Below are 7426 nucleotides of genomic sequence, written 5' to 3'. Positions count from 1 at the left end.
GCCTGACTCTCTCTTTATCTTCCCATTTCTCTCTCTTCTCCTGGAGCTCTTGGGGAGTTCGTTTTATCTCAGCTATCGTCCTACTATTCTCCTGGGCTCCTTTCTCAATATGTACTTTATTTTTTAAGTACTTTGTTTTGTCTTATGTTCCTTGGTGTTTCGAGTGTAAGACTGGGTGAGAGTTACACAGTTGTGAACTGCCATGTGGGTGCTGGGATTTGAACTCAGGACCTCTGGAAGAACAGTCAGTGCTCTTAACCGATGAACCATCTCTCCAACCCCAAGATTTTATATATATACATATACATGTGTGTGTGTATGTATGTGTGTGTGTGTAGTTGTGTCTCTGAGTGGGATGCATATGCGTATGCAGGTGCCTGCAGAGGCATCGGATCTCCTGGAGATGGAGTCACGGGCAGTTGTGAGCTGCCTCATGTGGGTGCTGAGAACCAAATCATCCCTCCTCTTAGCCCCTGGGCCACTCTGCAGCTCCGACAGAGTGAGTCATCATAGCCCACCACCAGACAGCATTTTCCGACTGCCAGTCTGGGTCACGCCTCTGCTCCATTTAACTTCCACATCTATTATCAGCCCACAATTCCTTGTTGCTTTTGCTTTAAGCTGTTGTCATTTATTAAGGTTTTTTTTTTTTTTTTTTTTTTTAGAAAAGCAAACTACTTAACATCCACCTTTGCTTTCAGAAGTGAGTTCTGGAATGGCTCTGGAATTGTCCGTCTTCAGCCTGAAGGAGTTCTTTAAATATTTACTGAAATGCAGGTGCACTCAGGAAAATTCTTTCAGCTTTTTTGGGGGTGGGGTGGGGGGGAATGGGAGCTGGCTTTGGCTAAATATAACATTTTAAGCTATGGATTCTCTTCCAGCATTTCAGTGACAGGCACCTCAGCCTCAGCTCCCAGCTGGCACCTGGCTGGACGTGTGTCTACAGAGCTTCTTCACAGACCTGGGGGCTCGAAGTTTCTCCGCTGGGATTTCTGAAGCTCTGTGTAAAGGAGCAGAAACACTGGCATGGGACCCTGCTAATTCTTCTTTTCTGTCCCCCGCACCCCTCCCCCACACCCTCATACACACAAAGATCCAGCCAACTACACGAAGATTGTGAAGCAATGCATGATGAAGGGTAATTGAGAACTCAGTGACACAGCCCCGTTTCTCCTCCCTCGGGCTTTAGCATCTGAGGCTGGTGTGCCCTAGTAGGCTGGCAGTAGTTTTTGTCCTGTGTGAAGCCCATTCCTCAGATCTGTGCATGTGTGCTTTCTGTCAGATTTGGAAATCTCAGGACCATGATGTCTCCGAAGATTTTATCCGCCGCATTTCTGCTGTCACTTCCTTGAGTTCCAGATGCACACGTGTGATCCAACAGCCCCCGAGGCTCTGTCTGCCTTCCTACCCGCTTCTACTTGACATGATCACTCTTGTCTCTGGGGTTGAACTTGATGATCAGCCCAAATGTGAATTTTTCAGCTGCGATGTTACAGTAATCTCTGGATAGTAGTGTAGTATCCCTGTGATGGGGAATTTTGACAGACAGTATGGCAGGATCTAGACTCACCTTGGACACAAAGCTCTGAGCCTGTCTGTGAGGGTGTTTCTAGGCTCGATTGTTTGAGGTGGGAAGACCTTAGAGGGGTGACTCTATTCCCTGACTGGATCTGGTGGGAAGGAGAAAGCAGCCAAGCGGAACACCAGCAGTCATGCCTTCTCACGCTTCCTGACGGTGGACACAATGTGGCCAACTTCTGTAAAAGTAACTTTTATTTGCCTGAGGTAATTGTCATCTCAGAGGCTCACTGCCTCAGTCAGCTAACCCAGGCCTAGTCCTGGAAGCTTTTAGCCTCTGTATAATCTGATCTGGGCCCAGAATGCTTTCAGCCTCTGAGACTTGCTGCTTAGTAAGCTCACCCCTTCCTAGTTCTTTCTGAACTCTGGCTGGCTGATTCAACTCAGCTGTTCTGGCTCAAATTCCTCTCCAAACTAACTGATCCAATCTGGCTTCTCTTTCAACCTCTGACTTTTTGCTCTGCTTGGCCTCATACTAACTCTGGAAATCCATACTAATCGTCTGGCTCCTTCTCACTCTCTAGGTCATTCTGTCTTCACTGTATGTAGCTTGTTCTCTCTACAACAAGTCTCTGTACAACTGTCCTAATAAAACGCCTCTCTCCCCTCTTTTCTCTCTTATGTAGCCTCTCTTTACCCTCTGTTCTCATGAGAGTTGGGCGTATCCTATTCTGTCAAATCTTTCTCTGATTTGTCACTTTGTCGGCCACTCAATTAGACATCATTTTCAAACGTGAATGCTTCCTTCTACAAACTAACTCTATCTTTCATTGTTTTTGGATTAAAGATGTGTACTAAGGGCCTGTCTGTATACCAGCCAGAGGAACTAAAGGTGTGTGCTAAGGCTGAGCCACACCACAACTAGAAATGGGTTTTACTAGTAAACAACAGAATCTCAGGGATCATGGTGTGATCAAATATCCTGCAACAAACTTTATTTATGCTCTAGCCACTGTGTCTCCCCTGCCATGGTGAACTGTACCCTCAAACTGTGAGCCAAAAGGTATTTCATCACAGCAATGTGAAAGGTCACAATTTTGGTCCCACCCTTGTGCCCATGCTTCTTGAAGCAGTTTTACCAAATTTGTCAACTCCGGCACCTGATTCCACCACTCCTGTCACTTCCTGGTCTGTTTTTTGTGATTGATAGTCTCCTGGGTACAGGATGTCATTGCTGCTGCTTCATCTGACCTGTGATTTTTTTTTTTTCAATTGTCTATGACAAAAGGTCTATGACTCTGACATGACCTTTTCTTCCTGTGTTAGAGTGCTGACATTTGTTCCTGTGAACAGGATGACCCTTTTGCAATTACTTTCTAGGGTTTCCTGGGATGAGTCTAGAGTAGATTTCACTTGACGTGTGGCTTCTTTGCCACACAGGTATGGTCCTTTGTGATCTGCCCCTTGCTCCCAGTATTTCATGTTCTTTAGCTACATAGGTGGAACCTGATCACCAGCCTGGCACAAGTCCCGGGATCACTTAGTTCATACCTCAATTTCCACAGGCAGATGTCCACCTTAGAAACCACCCCTGGCCTGGGTAGTAGTGGTGCACACCTTTAATCCAAACACTGGGGAGACACAGGCAAGGTGGATCTCTAAGGCCAGCCTGGTCTACAGAGTGAGTTCCAGGACAGCCAGGAAAACACAAAGAAACCCTGTTTCAAAAAAGATGGGGGGGGGGGAGAGACTTGAGACACAAAGCAACCCTAGATGGGTTCTTGGAGGGACCTCACACAGAAGACAAAGGAAAGGAGAGAAAGAGAGAAAGAGAGAAAGAGAGAGAGAGAGAAAGAAAGAGAGAAAGAGAGAAAGAGAGAAAGAAAGAAAGAAAGAAAGAAAGAAAGAAAGAAAGAAAGAAAGAAAGAAAGAAAGAAAGAAAGGAAGGAAGGAAGGAAGGGAAGGAAGGAAGGAAGGAAGGAAGGAAGGAAGGAAGGAAGGAAGGAAGAAAAGAAGGAAGGAAGGAAGGAAGGAAGAAAGAAAGAAAGAAAGAAAGAAAGAAAGAAAGAAAGAAAGAAAAGGAAGAAGAGCTGCTATCTTTCTCTGTGGATTGAAGCCTTCACATCCTACTGTCCTTGAGACCAGTCCCACTTGCCTCCCCGCCACTCAGGTTTTGTCTAGTCTGTTAGCTCTTTGAGAAGAATAAAAAGAATCAGGAAGGGACTGGAAAGAGTGAGGGCCTGGGTTTGATCACCAGCACGCATGTCAAAAGCCATGCCCAGCAGTGTGATCCTATAACTGGGCACTGGGTCCATGCTTCCTGGGCTCACAGGCCAGCCAACATAACCAAAGCGGTGAACCCCAGATTCAGTGACAGACCTTGTTTCCAAAAATAAGATGGAGCAATTGAGGAAGACACCTGACACCAACCTCTAACCTAAACACACATATACACACACACACACACACACACATAAACACACACATACATACACACACATACACACATACACACACATACTGACATGTGCATACTCATACACAACATGCACACATGTGCACACAAAACATGCACACACGTACATGGGTACACATACTTATGCACATATACAACATGCGTGCATGCACACATATGCATACATGCACACACAGGCACACACAGACATGCATGTACAAGCACGCACACCTGCACACACGTACACAGGCACACACATGCATACATGCACACGCACAGACACACACACACATACACGTGCACATACAAGGTGAGCTTCACACCAGTTACTACTTTGCATCACAGATGACTGTGGGAACTCCAAAGTGTCACTTCCTTTACATGGTAACTTGAGCTGGTTCAAATTCCGGCTTCACTCGACTGCCACAGATCTTGGCCCTGTACTGGCTGGTGCCTGCCCCCGGGGAGACTGACTAGAAAGAGAATCTGAGACTGTCCTGCTGAGGGAGCTGAGCTGTGACCCAGAGCAGAGCACATAGGAGATTTCACTTCATGTGAACCTATTTAGTCCCTCTCAAGCACGCAGAAAAGAAAAGTACTGCACTTGGGAGAACAAAGCGAGGCTTAACGTGGGTCAGTGTTCCACCTGATGACATTCCCAATAACTCTGCTTCTGAGCAGAGTGGTCACAGTCTGTTGCCAAGCAAGCATCCACCAAGGAGATTTATAAGCTTCAGATTAATAATTTCTTACAAGCTGGGTGGTGGTGCACGCCTTTAATCCTAGCACTTGGGAGGCAGAGGCAGGAGGATCTTTGTGAGTTCAAGGCCAGTCTGGTTTACAGAGCAAGTTCCAGGACACCCAAGGCTACACAGAGAAACCCTGTCTCAGAAATTAATAATAATAATAATTCTGTGCTATTAGACCCTTATAAGGCCAAGTTTCCAGAAAGTTCTATTTGGCTTAACACTAATTGTGTTAAACATTTGCCTACAACTTGGCTATTATTTGGGTTTTTTTGTTTTTTAAGACAGGGTTTCTTTGTGTAGCCTTGGCTATCCTAGAGCTTGCCATGTAGACTAGGATGGCCTCAAACCACAGATCTGCCTATCTCTGCAGGAACTAAAATTGAGTACCACCAATGCCCAGAGGCAGCTGGCAGCCATGTTTTGAACCCAGTGAGTTCGACTTTCCTCTCCAACCAATGACATAGCTGTAGACACCAGACAGTAACAGTCTGTGCAGGGCATGCTGGCTAGAGAAATTTCCTTTGCTTCAAGAAACAAACAATGCCCACCAAGAAAACAAGACACTTAGAATCAAGACTGTGTCTGCCCATTCGTGACCTGTGGGGATAATGGCAGAGATATAAGATAACATGATTCCCTCAATGACAGAGATGACAGACAAGGACCTCAAGCCACCTGGGGTCTGGAGCCTAGTGCTTAGAGAGACCTTCCATAGCGATCTTGCCTCAGATCCCTGTGAAGCTCCGTCCCTTTACTCTTTACACTGTCACTCACTCACAGAAGCCCCTCCTCCTGGAGGTCATGACAGCCTTTGCAATTTGTCTTCAATGGCCACCCGTTCAGGATTCTGTGCTGAGCTGGAAGGAACAAACTGTGAATTAACCCTGAGGGTTTTGGCAAAGTTAAGGTGGGGTGGGCTTTGGCAAACGACTCAGATTAGTAGTAAAAGATTAAAAAAAAAAAAAAAGCACCAGGCCACTGTGGTAACTCCTTGCCCCAATTCCCTTTGGAAATTAGAATTATGTCCGCTGCCAGACAGCAGCCATCTGGGACTCAGAGGCAGCTCCTCCCCCTCCTACAAGGAGTGCCTAGGAGTGCCTATGTGATCCACCACTCACACCTGCTATGAACCACAGGGATCCCTGTGTGGACTGAGCAGTCACCCTGAGGAAAACTAGCCCGAGGGGATCCCCGTCCTATAGAGCCAGTGTCTTCTGGAGGCAAGGAAGTCTCCCTCCCTCCCTTCCGCCACAAAAAGGCTTCAGCAAGCAAGCATTTGGCCACATTGGAGGGCCCTCATCAGGAATAGATGGCATTTGGTCACCAGCCCATTCATGTAGAAGACCCAGCCTCTCCAGAACAATGAGGCACACAGACCGGTTATTTGTTAGGGGCCCAAGAAGACCGAGGCTGGTGTAGGGTTCAGACAAGAGTCTCAGCAGCAATGAGGTCATGCTAAACCCCAGAGGAACCTGTGTGAGCAGAGGGTAACCCCCTTAAAATCAGGGACAGACATACAGGTGCATAACCCAAGACCCCAGAGAGGCCAAGTGGAGGACAGTGTGTGCATTCGGTATTTGCATGTGTGTATATGTGCATGGTGTGTGTGTGTGTGTGTGTGTGTGTGTGTGTGTGAATATGTGTGGTATCTTATGTCGTATGGAATGTATGCATGTGGTGTATATTGTATGTATTCATGCACTATATAAATAAATAGATAGATCATATATATATAAACATATATATATGATGTGCATAGTGTGTGATATGTATATTATTATGTGGTATGTGAATGTATATGACTTTTATGTGTGTTGTGCATATATATGTATAGGTATGAATATATGTTTGTGTCTTGCACAGCATTGAATACATGCACATGGGGTTATGTGTGTGTGTTTGCTGTCTACATGTGGGGTGGAGTGGGGTGGGGTGGGGTGGGGTGGGGCTGGTGGCTCCAGCCCTGGGCTTGTCTCATAGCTCTTCTCCCAAAAGAAGAACAGCCCTGCCACAGTGACTTATCAGAACCTGTTTTAGTCAGGGCTCTCTAGAGTCACAGAACTTATGGGTAGCCTCTATATAGTGAGGGGATTGTTGATGACTTACAGTCTGTAGTCCAACTCCCAACAATGGTCAGAGCAGCTCTGAATGGAAGTCCAAGGATCTAGCAGTTGCTTAGTCCTACAAGGCAAGCAGGTGAAGAAGAGAGTGAATCTTCCTTCTTCTAATGTCCTTATGTAGGTCTCCAGTAGAAGGTGTGGCCCAGAATAAAGGTGTGAGCCACCATGCCGGGATCTGGGACTTGCTTTGTCCCAGATGACCTTGAACTCAGAGATCTCCCCGCCTTAATCTTCTGGGATTCATAGCCACTATGCCTCAAGATCTCCATGCCAAGATCCAGGTCAGAATCTTGTATCTCTCAGCTTCCAGATTAGGATCGCAGGGGAGCCTTCCAATTCTCGATTGTAGTTCATTCCAGATATAGTCAAGTTGACGACCAGGAATAGCCACTACAGAGCCCTAAGCCTAAATTGGCACACGTAGCCATCCCAGACAAGGGTCCCCCAAGGATGCTGCCCACACCGCCTCCACTCCACCACTGCTCAATGAGACTCTGAGCAAGATGTGGCACCCTGGCTTCGGCACCCTGTCCCCCAAGCCCTGTCTTTTCTGTATCCCTGTGGGTCATGTCAGGAGGCAGAGC

At 46.7% G+C, this 7426-nt stretch overlaps 1 long non-coding RNA gene across 1 annotated transcript; it reads right to left on the bottom strand.

Annotated features, from left to right (window-relative positions):
- Positions 1–815: 815 nt before the first annotated feature.
- Gm30187 lies at positions 816–6861 on the bottom strand. Its single transcript, XR_385530.2, has 3 exons — positions 6829–6861; positions 5501–5579; positions 816–1000 (listed from the first exon to the last, which is right to left on the bottom strand). It is a non-coding gene; the product is annotated as a predicted gene, 30187 (long non-coding RNA).
- Positions 6862–7426: the final 565 nt, after the last annotated feature.

Source organism: Mus musculus, chromosome 17 (genome assembly GCF_000001635.26).
Source record: "Mus musculus strain C57BL/6J chromosome 17, GRCm38.p6 C57BL/6J".
Lineage (NCBI taxonomy): Eukaryota > Metazoa > Chordata > Mammalia > Rodentia > Muridae > Mus > Mus musculus.
The sequence above is the reverse complement of the archived record's forward strand: the minus strand, read 5'-3'. Positions and strand labels throughout refer to the sequence as shown.